Raw genomic sequence first — 12,619 nt, forward strand, 5'->3', positions numbered from 1 at the left:
CCTCCACTGCTGCAGCTGGCATGAAGTGGTTGAAGCTGGCTGCTCCAGATGGGCCTCTGCTGCTGCCATCACAGCTACTTGGGAGGCTGTGGCTGGAGGATCTCTTGAGCCCAGGAGGTTGAGGCTGCAGTGAGCTATGATTGTGCCACTGCACACTGCACTCCAGCCTGGGTGACAAAGACCCTGTCTCAAAAAAAAAAAAAAAAAAAGGCTTCTTTCATTCCTTCACTCTCTCATTGATTGATTTCCATCTCCCCTAGGAGGCTTCCCTTTTTATCAGCAATCACTGTTGGGCTACTCTTATTCTAAAAATAAAATTGTCTTTCTCCTCCATGCAATCTCCTGTTTTCTTACTTTCCACAGTCAAACTTCTCAAAAGGCCCTTATGCCAGCCTTTCCTCAAGTAGGATCACTTTTCCAGCTGAGACTGGATTTGCTTCTCTTCTTTTAAATATTCAGTCTCCATAGAGACTGTCAAAAGTTGCCAGTGCCGACTATATTGAGAGTTTTCATGGCTGGGTATTGGGATGTTTCAGTGAGCGAGAACTGTGCCTCAGATAAACCTCGTTGGTGATAATACTGCTACTTACGTAAGTCTTAAACTTACGTTAGTGAGTTTATGTTTTATATATATATATATAATATATATAAACTAACATAAATTTATATATATATATAATTTTTTTTTTTGAGACAGTCTTGCTCTGTCGCCCAGGCTAGTGCAGTGGTGCGATCTTGGCTCACTGCAACCTCCATCTCACAGGTTCAAGCGATTCTTCTGCCTCAGCTCCCTAAGTAGCAGGAATTGCAGATGCGTACCACTATGCCTGGCTAATTTTTGTATTTTTAGTAGAGACAGGGTTTTACCACGTTGGCCAGGCTGGTGTCGAACTCTTGACTTCAGGTGATCCACCTGCCTTGGCCTCCCAAAGTGCTAAGACTACAGGCATGAGTCACTGTACCTGGCCTATATTTTATATATATAAATATATATTTTATATATTTATATATATAATGTATGTTACTGAGTTAATATATTTTATATATATAAACATGTATGTTAGTTTATATATTGTATATATATAAATTTATGTTAGTGAGTTTATATATTTTATATACATACATATTTATGTGAGTTAATGTTAGTGAGTTTATATAATTTATATATATAAATTTATGTTTATATATGATATATAGAAATTTATGTTAGTTTATATGTTTTATATAGAGAGAAATTTATGTTAGTGAGTTTATATATTTTATATATATAAATGTATGTTAGTGAGTTTATAAATTTTATATATATAAAAAATTTATAAATTTTTGGCCGGGCGCGGTGGCTCAAGCCTGTAATCCCAGCACTTTGGGAGGCCGAGGCGGGTGGATCACGAGGTCAGGAGATCGAGACCATCCTGGCTAACATGGTGAAACCCCGTCTCTACTAAAAATACAAAAAACTAGCCGGGCGTGGTGGCGGGCGCCTGTAGTCCCAGCTACTCAGAGGCTGAGGCAGGAGAATGGCGTGAACCTGAGAGGCGGAGCTTGCAGTGAGCCGAGATCGCGCCACTGCACTCCAGCCTGGGTGACACAGCGCGAGACTCTGTCTCAAAAAAAAAAAAAAAAAAATTTATAAATTTTTATAGTGGATTTATATATTTTATATACATACAAATTTTTGTTAGTGAGTTTATGTTAGTGAGTTTATATAATTTATATAAATTTATGATAGTGAGTTTATATATTTTATATATATAAATTTATGTGAGTTTACACGTTTTATATACATATAAACTTATCCTGGTGAGTTTATATATTTTATATATGTATATAAATTTGTAAGTGAGTTTATATTTTTATATATAAATGTATGTTAGTGAGTTTATTTTATATATAATATAAATTTACGTTCATGAGTTAATTTCTGAATGAATTAATATTATTTTTATTTTAATTTCCAATATGACAGATAATATATGTAACCCACATAAACAAAAGCTGTCAATCATTTTGAAGAGTATGTAGAGGTTCCAAGACCAAGAAGTTTGAGAATTGCTGCTGAACAGCGAGGCTTCCACTTTCTTTTTTTTTTTTTTTTTTTTGAGACGGAGCCTCGCTTTGTGGCCCAGGCTGGAGTGCAGTGGCCGGATCTCAGCTCACTGCAAGCTCCGCCTCCTGGGTTTATGCCATTCTCCTGCCTCAGCCTCCCGAGTAACTGGGACTACAGTTGCCCGCCACCTCGCCCGGCTAGTTTTTTGTATTTTTTAGTAGAGACGGGGTTTCACCATGTTAGCCAGGATGGTCTCGATCTCCTGACCTCGTGATCCGCCCGTCTCGGCCTCCCAAAGTGCTGGGATTACAGGCTTGAGCCACCGCGCCCGGCCGGCTTCCACTTTCTCACACCAATGGCTCTGCTTACTGGAACCTGGTTTCTACTCCCAAACCCCCACTAACTTTTTCAGCAAAGGTTGCTAATGATATCCTTGTTCCTAAAACCCATATCTCCTCTTGTAGTCCTCACTTCTGGCATCCCCCTGAGTGCTCGAGCATTCTGATCACCCTCCTCCTTGGTGTTTTGTTTTTTCTGGGCATTGTGTCACTTATCTTCACCCATTTCTCTGATTGCTTCTTTTCCATTTCTCTCTCTCTCTCTCTTTTTAAGCCCATTTCATTCTCCTGTCCCCTAATGTGTGTGTTTCCTCTGGGGCTGTATTTCCTCTACCTAAGGGTAGCTGTCTTTTTTTTTTTTTTTTTTTTTTTTGAGATGGAGTCTCGCTCTGTCACCCAGGCTGGAGTGCAGTGGCCGGATCTCAGCTCACTGCAAGCTCCGCCTCCTGGGTCTGCGCCATTCTCCTGCCTCAGCCTCCCGAGTAGCTGGGACTACAGGCGCCCGCCACCTCGCCCGGCTAGTTTTTTGTATTTTTTTAGTAGAGACGGGGTTTCACCGTGTTAGCCAGGCTAGTCTCGATCTCCTGACCTCGTGATCCGCCCGTCTCGGCCTCCCAAAGTGCTGGGATTACAGGCTTGAGCCACCGCGCCTGGCCAGGGTAGCTGTCTTGAGCTGTCTCCTCCCATGCTGCCGAGTCCAGGTCTGTGCCCCAGCCCACACTGCTCTCTGGATCTCCATTTTCCCATGTCTTACATTGCTGCTACTCAAAACCCAGTAGGTCTATGAGAAAAATTCATCAAGTCCCTTCCAAATCAGCTCCTGCTCTGAATTTTTCCATTTCTGCAGTTGCTACCACCATTTTTCAGCTACCTAAGTTGGGCACCTTGAGTAACTTTGATAACTTCTATAATTTTTTCTTCTTTGCTTTTTTTTTTTTTTTTTTTTGGAGACAAGTTATTGTTCTGCCACACAGGCTGGAGTTCAGGGGCATGATCTTAGCTCACTGCAACCTCCACCTCCCAGGCTCAAGTGATCCTCCCACCTCAGCCTCCAGAGTAGCTGGGACTACAGGCATGCACCACCACACCTGGCTAAATTTTTTTGTATTTTTAGTAGAGACAGAGTTTCACCACATTGCCCAGGCTGGTCTCAAACTCCTGAGCTCAAGAGATCCTCCTGCCTCGGCCTCCCAAAGTGTTGGGATTACAGGCATGAGCCACCTCGCTCAGCCGATAACTTCTATAATTTCTTGATTCCCCCACAGCTGTCACAATCACTCAGTCACTAGCCCTGCAAATTCTTTGAAGTATCTCTGCCATCATTTCCTTACTTTTTTTTTTTTTTTAATGGAGACAGGGTCTTGCTCTGCTGCACAGCCCAGAGTACAGTGGAGTGATCACAGCTCACTGCCATCTCCAACTCCTGGACTCAAATGATCCTCCCTTCTCAGCCTCCTGAGTAGCTGGTACTGTAAGTGCACACCATCATGCCTGGCTAATTTTGAGATGGGGGTTTTGCTCTTGTCGCCCGGGCTGGAGTGCAGTGGCGCAGTCTCAGCTCCCTGCATCGTCTGCCTCCCTGGTTCAAGCAATTCTCCTGCCTAAGCCTCCGCCTCCCGAGTAGCTAGGATTACAGGCATGTGCCACCACACCCAGCTAATTTTGTATTTTTTAGTACAGACAGGGTTTCTCCATGTTGGTCAGGTTGGTCTTGAACTCCCAACCTCGGGTGATCCACCTGCCTTGGCCTCCCAAAGTGCTGGGATTATAGGCATGAGCAACCATGCCTGGCCTTAATTTATTATCAAAACCATCTCACTGGTCTTTGTGTCGCTTACAATTTTTTGCCAACAGATTCAAAACCCAGTTCTGATCTTATCATTTACCTTCTAAGAACACTTTCAATTTACTAGCAGCATAGATTCCAATGCTGACATTTAAGTAAGCCTTCCATAATTTGATTTGATCTTCTAGCTGGATCTCTGTTAGGTTCTCTGCCCAAACTCCCCAGTCAGTGTTTCTCTTTTTTTTTTTTTTTCCTGAGACAGAGTCTTGCTGGGTCACCCAAGCTGGAGTGCAGTGTTGTGATCTCAGCTCACTGCAACCTCCGCCTCCTGGGTTCAAGTGATTCTCCTGCCTCAGCCTCCCAAGTAGCTGGGACTACAGGCAGGCAACACTATGCCCAGCTAATACATAAATCATACCTCCCCTGCTAGTCTCCTGAATGTTGGTCAGGGAGAAGACCTTAGGAGGCCCAGATGCTTCACACTGTAAACTGCAATTATATGAGGAACACTAGTTTTATGAATGTGAAGGTGATCAGGATCTAAATGAAGATGGTCAGTTGCAGTGGGAATGGAAGGGAGGAATGAATGTTAAAGACCCATGACAAGAGCCAGTCGGAATCTTGGAGGCTGATTACATCTGGAATGTGGGTGGAAGGAGGAGGAAGGAGGAATCAATTTTAACACTGAGGCTGAGCATGGTGGCTCATGCCTGTAATCCTAGCACTTTGGGACGATGACATGGGCGTATTGCTTGAGCCCAGGAGGCTGAGACCAGCCTGGGCAACATGGCAAAACCCCATCTCTACAAAAGTTTAAAAAATTAGCCAATTAGCCGGGCATCCCTGCTACTCAGGAGGCTGAGATGGATCACTTGATGGAGCCCAGGAGGTCAAGGCTGCAGTGAGCTGAGATTGTGCCACTGCACTACAGCCTGGGCAACACAGTGAGACTCTGTCTCAAAAAAACAAAAATTGCCAGGCGCGGTGGCTCACACCTGTAATCCCAGCAGTTTGGGAGGCCGAGGTGGGTGGATCAGAAGGTCAGGAGTTTGAGACCAGCCTGACCAATATGGTGAAACCCAATCTCTACTAAAAATACAAAAAGTAGCCAGGCGTGGTGGCATGCACCTGTAATCCTAGCTACTCAGAAGGCTGAGGCAGGAGAATCGCTTGAACTTGGGAGGCGGAGGTTGCAGTGAGTTGAGCTTGTGCCACTGCACTCCAGCCTGGGCGACAGAGAGAGACTCCATCTCAAAAAGAAACAGAGAAAAAAATTAACACTGGGTATCTGAAGAGATCGTTAATAATAAGAGGGGCGGATTTGGGGTTGCTGCACGTGGAGGAGATCTCACTGTTTGGCTACTCAGCAACTGAACTCCTTCCCTATGTTTGGGGAAATCTGACATTCCATGGACTTCAGTGGGGGAATCTCATCACAACAGATGACTTAAAGGCCAGATATTGTCTTTGATTCTTGTCCGCTATGATGTGGGCTTGTGACATAAATTCAAGCATTATCAGAGTTTACATCAGGAGCAAGTGACACAAACCAGCAGGAACTGTTTAGGCTCTGTCCTGGTGTCTGCGTCATCCAGAGCTGCATTCCCGATGGTGGTTCCAGTGCTGGAATTATTTCCTCCACTGCCCGCCCTTCCTTGGTTCCTGGCCATTTTTTGATGGTTCTCCCGTCTTCCTGACAACTCTTGGGTTGCCTGATGTCCTTTCAGTAAATTCCTTTTCTATTGAAATAGCTAGGACTGGTTTCAGTTTTTTGTAGCCAAAACCCTAACTAGTACAAGGTGCACTTGAAATGAGTTCATTCCAGGAGCCTTGAATTTCTCTGTTCTTTTTTTTTTTTTTTTTTTTTTTTTGAGATGGAGTCTCTCTCTGTCACCCAGGCTGCAGTGCAGTGGTGTGATCTTGGCTCAGTGCAACCTCCGCCTCCCAGGTTCAAGCAATTCTCCTGCCTCAGCCTCCCAACTAGTTGGAATTACAGGCGTAGACCATCACACCTAGCTAATTTTTATATTTTTAGTAGAGACAGGGTTTAACGTATTGGCCAGGCTGCCCTCGACCTCCTGACCTCAGGTGATCTGCCTGCCTCTGCCTCCCAAAGTGCTGGGATTACAGGCCTGAGCCACCACGCCTGGCCTGTCTGTTTTCTCTCTCTCTTTTTTTTTTTGAGACGGAGTCTCACTCTGGAGTGCAGTGGTGCAATCTTGGCCCACTGCTGAAATCTCTGCCCTCTGGGTTCAAGCAATTCTCCTGCCTCAGCCTCCTGAGTAGCTGGGATTACAAGCACCCGCCACTGTGCCTGGCTAATTTTGTATTTTTAGTAGAGATGGAGTTTCGCCATCTTGTCCAGGCTGGTCTTGAGCTCCTGAACTCATGATCCACCCGCCTCAGCCTCCCAAAGTGCTGGGATTACAGGCGTGAGCCACGGCACCCAGCCTCTCTGTTCTCTTTAGGTGAGCTCTGTTGTGGTTCTGTTTCCAATTGTCAGAGGATCACAAAATCCTGAGAGTTAGGGTCGACTCCCAGGTTACCTGCTCCAATTTACCACCCAGTGCCAACATACTCTTTATGACATTCTGTGATGCTCCCCTAACCTCTATCTGAACCACTCCAGTGACAGCAACTGACTTCTTTGCCAGCTGATCACTTCACGGTCAGGAAGCTTTTGGTAACTTCTACCCATGTGCTTCCAGTTTTTTTAAACTTTTTTTTTTTTGTATTTTTATTGAATTTACAAAAATGTCTGTCCAGTTATGACAGTAAAATGGGAAACCACAATGACAAACGGTGGCACGAAAAACAAGACACACCCATCAGGAATTATACCAAACTCTTTCCTTTTTATTCATTCAGAAGGGAATCCAGTGCACAAATGTCAAATGTGAGCATTGTCATTTTTTTGTTCTAAGAAAGGGGAAAGACACTTACTCTGGCAGCCGCTTCTAGTTCTTTTCTATGGAAAACTGTCTTATTTTGTATTATATTAAAACATTTTCCTCGTATCTTTTTTTTTTTTTTGGACATAGAGTCTCATTCTATCACCCAGGCTACAGTAGAGTGGCGCAATCTTGGCTCACTGCAACCTCCACCTCCTGGGTTCAAGTGATCCTCCTGCCTTAGCCTCCCCAGTAGCTGGGATTACAGGTGTGTGCCACCACACCCGGCTAATTTTGTGTTTTTAGTAGAGATGGGGTTTCATCATGTTGGCCAGGCTGGTCTTGAACTGCTGACCTCAGGTGATCTGCCTGCCTCAGCCTCCCGAAGTGCTGGGATTACAGGCATGAGCCACCATGCCTGACCTCTTCAAGCCTTTTGAAAGTGAAGTAGTGGCCGGGCGCGGTGGCCCAAGCCTGTAATCCCAGCACTTTGGGAGGCCGAGACGGGCGGATCACGAGGTCAGGAGATTGAGACCATCCTGGCTAACACGGTGAAACCCCATCTCTACTAAAAAAAAAAATACAAAAAACTAGCCGGGCAAGGTGGCGGGCGCCTGTAGTCCCAGCTACTCGGGAGGCTGAGGCAGGAGAATGGCGTGAACCCGGGAGGCGGGGCTTGCAGTGAGCTGAGATCCGGCCACTGCACTCCAGCCTGGGCGACAGAGCGAGACTCCGTCCCAAAAAAAAAAAAAAAGAAAAGAAATAATGATCCTGTGCCATTGACTTGGCTATTTTGACAGACTTTATAAAATGGCTGTGTTGAACTCTGTATCATACAGAGCAGTCCTCAATCAGAAGGCACTGAGGGAGAGAGAGGATGTATGGTCAGAAAGATGTGATCAGAGCTACAGAGGTGAATGGTTGAGAGAGTTTTAGGAAGAAAAGGGTGTTGAGCAGGGCCAAGAGCTTTCAAAAAGCCAGGGAGCCAGTTGTGGTGACTTATGCCTGTAACCCCAGCACTTTGGGAGGCCTAGGCGGGAGGATCACTTGAGCCCAGGAGTCTGGAGGCTCAGTGAGCTATGATTATGCCATTGCACTCCAGCCTGGGCAACAGAGTGAGACCCTGTTTCAAAAACAAAACAGAAAACCAAAAAGCCAAGGAGCATGGGGATGAGAAAAGGCTTTTGGATCTATTAATAGCAATGTTGGCACCTGGAGACCTGAGAGCTGAGATCTGTGCAGTGCAGTGCTGGCCCCATAGCTGAGAAGCTGATGACTACATAGTGAGGAACAGAGGAGAATGGCTAGAACAATGAAGATGGAGAGAAGCAGCCCCTGGAGAAGCAGGGGCCAAAGGAGTAGCTGTGTTACTGGTTGACAGTCTTGACTATGAGTCGTCCAGGTTCTTGGCATTTTGAACAAAGAATTGGACAAAATGCACAAAGAAAGCAATGAGAGAAGAAGCAAAAACAGAAACACAGATTTATTGAAACAAAAGTACACTCCACAGAGTGGGAGTGGGCTCGAGCAAGCAGCTCAAGAGCCCTGGTTACAGAATTTTCTGGGGTTTAAATACTCTAGAGGTTTCCCGTTGGTTACTTGGTTACACCCTATGCAAATGAAAACCTGCCCCACAACCAGTCAGATTGGTTGTGGGAGGGACCAGTCAGAGGTACTTTCCATTTTTCATCTGTAAGGCAGTGGAAAGCGGGGGTTGCAAAGGGAGTAACTTCTGATCCTTTCCTTACTTGGGCGTGGCGAGGTGGGGTTTTCGTTTTGATTCAGTTCTAGGAAGTCAGCGCAAATTGGCCTTAGGTTCCTGCCTCCAGACCCTGTTCTCCTGCCTCAGCTGGGCACATTTGTACAGGAGGAGGAGAGCCTTAGCAGCCACTCAGATAAACACCTGAAGCAGAATATATTTGAGGTGGGGGGACAGATGAGGGACACATTAAATATTAATCAATATAAAACAAATATTAGCTTCTTGTCAGTTGTAACCTAAGCTGAGGAGTCTTGAGGATATCCAGAAAACGGGTCAAATGTCCTTTGCTGACACGGGGCCCCCTGCTGGGAAACCTGCTGGCCTCAGTGTTTCAAAAGGGAGTGAGGGAGCTCTATAAAGAGAATGAAGGGCACAGTGATCTGAGGTGATTGTGCACATCTAGGCCCTGGGGCTTGCCCCTTGCACTACTGGCACTGCTGGTGGTGTGTGGCTCCATTGGGCCTAATGCAACTGAGTTTTTTTTTTTTTTTGAGACAGAGTCTCGCTCTGTCCCCCAGGCTGGAGTGCAGTGGCACCATCTCGGCTCACTGCAAACTCTGCCTCCTGGGTTCAAGTGATTCTCCTGCCTAAGCCTCCGCCCCCCCCAAAGTAGCTAGGATTATAGGCATGTGCCATCACACCTGGCTGATTTTTGTATTTTTAGTAGAGACAGGGTTTCACCATGTTGGCCAGGCTGGTCTCGAATTCCTGACCTCAGGTGATCCACCTGCCTTGGCCTCCCAAAGTGCTGGGATTACAGGTGTGAGCCACCACGCCCGGCCATGCAGTTGAGTTTTCATGCCGTCTTAGGAACTAAGAGAAAAGGTAATGTTATTTTTGTCAGCAGAGGCACCACTGGCTAGAAACAAAAAGAATCTAGAATGTACACGTGTATGGAGGTGGTGGTGGTGGAAGTGTTAAGGTAATCAAATATCAAAAATAATTTCCATTGGCCCTTGGAATGACTCTTGACATTCTCACTTGCAAAGGGGTAAGTTATGATCTGAGAATTTACTTCACACCAAATCAGGAAGCTATGCAGGGAAGATTCAATGTGGAGGTTTCCTTATCCCAAGCCTGTCCTGTAATTCCCTCTACTGTCAGCTGTCCAGGAATTTAGCAGCTGAAAAGGAGTTATCCAGGGCACAATTTGGAGAGAATAAGAGGTAGGTAAAGGTGGTATTACTTTTCTGATTTTAATTTGGGTCTTTAAGATTAGGTATTATGCTAAATATATATTTTCTAGAATTTGCATTTGTCTTTCTATGGTTTCCTGTGGCTTGAGATGGTTCCAAAATGGACAGCGTGGTTCTATACTGAATGTAATCCAGAGTGACAAACCAGGCGGTTATAGACTAGATGGATGTGGATGAGGGAATCTGATCCAGTTTAGATCTGGGCATCTGGCTATCATGCTGAAGTCTATTTCTCTCCTATTGGGATAGCTGAGGGAAGAAGTGAGTTTTACCTTTAAAAATTCTTAGAAGGGCTGGGTGCAGTTGCTCACATCTGTAATCCTAGCACTTTGGGAGGCCGAGGCGGGTGGACCATCTGAGGTCAGGAGTTCGAGACCAGCCTGACCAATATGACAAAACCCCATATCTACTAAGAAAATACAAAAATTAGCCAGGCATGGTGGTGCATGCCTGTAATGTCAGCTACTTGGGAGGCTAAAGCAGGAGAATTGCTTAAACCTGGGAGGTGGAGGTTGCAGTGAGCCGAGATTTTGCCACTGCACTCCATCCTGGGCGACAAAGCAAGACTCTGTCTTAAAAAAAAAAAAAAAAAAAAAATGTTAGAAGACTGGGCGTGGTGGCTCACGCCTGTAATCCCAGCACTTTGGGAGGCTGAGCAGGAGAATCGCTTGAGACCAGGAGTTTGAGATCAGCCTGGGCAACATAGTGAGACCAGGTGTGATGGCACGTGCCTGTAGTCCCAGCTACTTGGGAGGCTGAAGTGGGAGGATCGCTTGAGGAGGTCGAGGCTGCAGTGAGCTGTGATTGTGCCACTATACTCCAGCCTGGGTGACAGAATGAGACCCCGTTTCAAAAATAAATAAAATAAAAATTGTTAGATACTTATGGGGACTATGGTGAAATGGGCCCATAGACTGTTCTTTTGGATAAACATAGACATTGATCCTTCTGCTGTTAAAGCTTGAAATTTGTATTTGTTTTATCTAAGTTCTTTTCTCAGGAAAGGATCTTCAGGCCTCTAAAAAATGGGATCAGAGAACTGAAACTCATCAGATGGGGGCACCAGATGCCCCCTTGCCCCTCCCTAGTTCTTATTTTCTTACACATTGTAACATTTCTTCCCTGCTATGTAAACCCCTAGTTTTAGTCAATCAGGGAGATGGATTTGAGACTGAGCTCCCATCTTCTCTGCAGCACCTGATGAAAGCCTTCTTCCTTGGCAATACTTATCTCAGGGATTGGCTTTCTGCGCGGTGAGCAGCAGGACCTAGACCAAACGCCTGGTGTTTCAGGAACAATGCGATGACTTTCTTCTTAGAATTCAGAGATAAATACATTTTCCTCCTTTTTTCTTCCTCCTTCGCTCTGAATTTTTATTACTTCTTTCTTCTGGGAGCCATTAACGTCCTTTGGTTTTTGGCTTTTCTACAGCATTGCTTTACTTAATCAACAGGGCATTCTAACACCCTAAGAACAAGAGTGGGATGGTTTGAAACTTAGTTGAGAAGAGGCTACAGTCACAGAAGAGCTGAAAGAGAGCAGATATACCCCAAAGCAGCGGGTGGAGGGCAGCCTGGGTAAGACTCCCATTCTCAGGTCCCGCCTGGGGCAGGGCCCAGGAAGCTATAAACTCGGGAACTTATCTGGGCAAGCTGAGTTTGAGTTCTTTTTCTTTTTTAATAGATGAGAGACCCTTGGTGAGGGTTAGTGGTCCAAGATGACATGGTGAATTGGGGGCAGGGATGGGGCCAGAGTGCAGTGTCGTGATTCTGACCATATGCCTTCCCCTTAAGTTCACTGGGTCTTGGTGAATTACATGCTTATGCCCCTTTGCCATGGTTTTAAATGAATACATGCATTTTTAGTACTTTATCCATATTTTATGCAGAAAATAAAATCTTTTTAGAATTTTTATTTTTTTATTTTTATTGAGATGGGGTCTCACTCTGTCACTCAGGCTAGGGTACAGTGGCACAATCATGGCTCGCTGCAGCCTCGACCTCCTACTTTTTATCTACTTTGCCTCCTACCGACTCCCATGCTTTCTCTCGTAGTCCTGAACCACCATGCAAATAAACTTGCTTTTCTTAATATCTGTGCAAGTCTAGAGACATGAAACTCACAGATTGCCTCATCGTGGAGTTGTCATACCAGAGATCTGTATCTTGTTTATTTACTGATAGGACAGATACGTTTGAAATCGCCAGCATCGCTCTGGGATAGGTGGAGGGAGGAGGGTGTGGCTGCTTCTCGGCATCTCACGGCCCAACTCCAAGGCCCTGGGACACACTCAGAGCGGTGACATTCTCATATGTGACAGCAAGGTGGGAGCCGGACTCAAAACAGGTCAGAACTTTCCCATTCATCTGTCACCCAGTCAGGCTCCCCTGAATGGTGGCCAGCTTGCTTAAAAGAGACTAAAACCAAAGGCACTTTGTACATCTGATGCAACAGGTGTTTTATAGCACAATATGCTTCTCCTCCCCAACAGACTTTTCATGAGTATGTGGTGGGGGAGGGTGTCTTTATAGGTAAGGAAGTGTAACTTTAATGGGTAGGGAGCAATTAACATTTAATTGGTGATTTTTTTATTGAGATG

The sequence above is a fragment of the Theropithecus gelada genome, chromosome 1, assembly GCF_003255815.1.
Source record: "Theropithecus gelada isolate Dixy chromosome 1, Tgel_1.0, whole genome shotgun sequence".
Classification (NCBI taxonomy): Eukaryota; Metazoa; Chordata; class Mammalia; order Primates; family Cercopithecidae; genus Theropithecus; species Theropithecus gelada.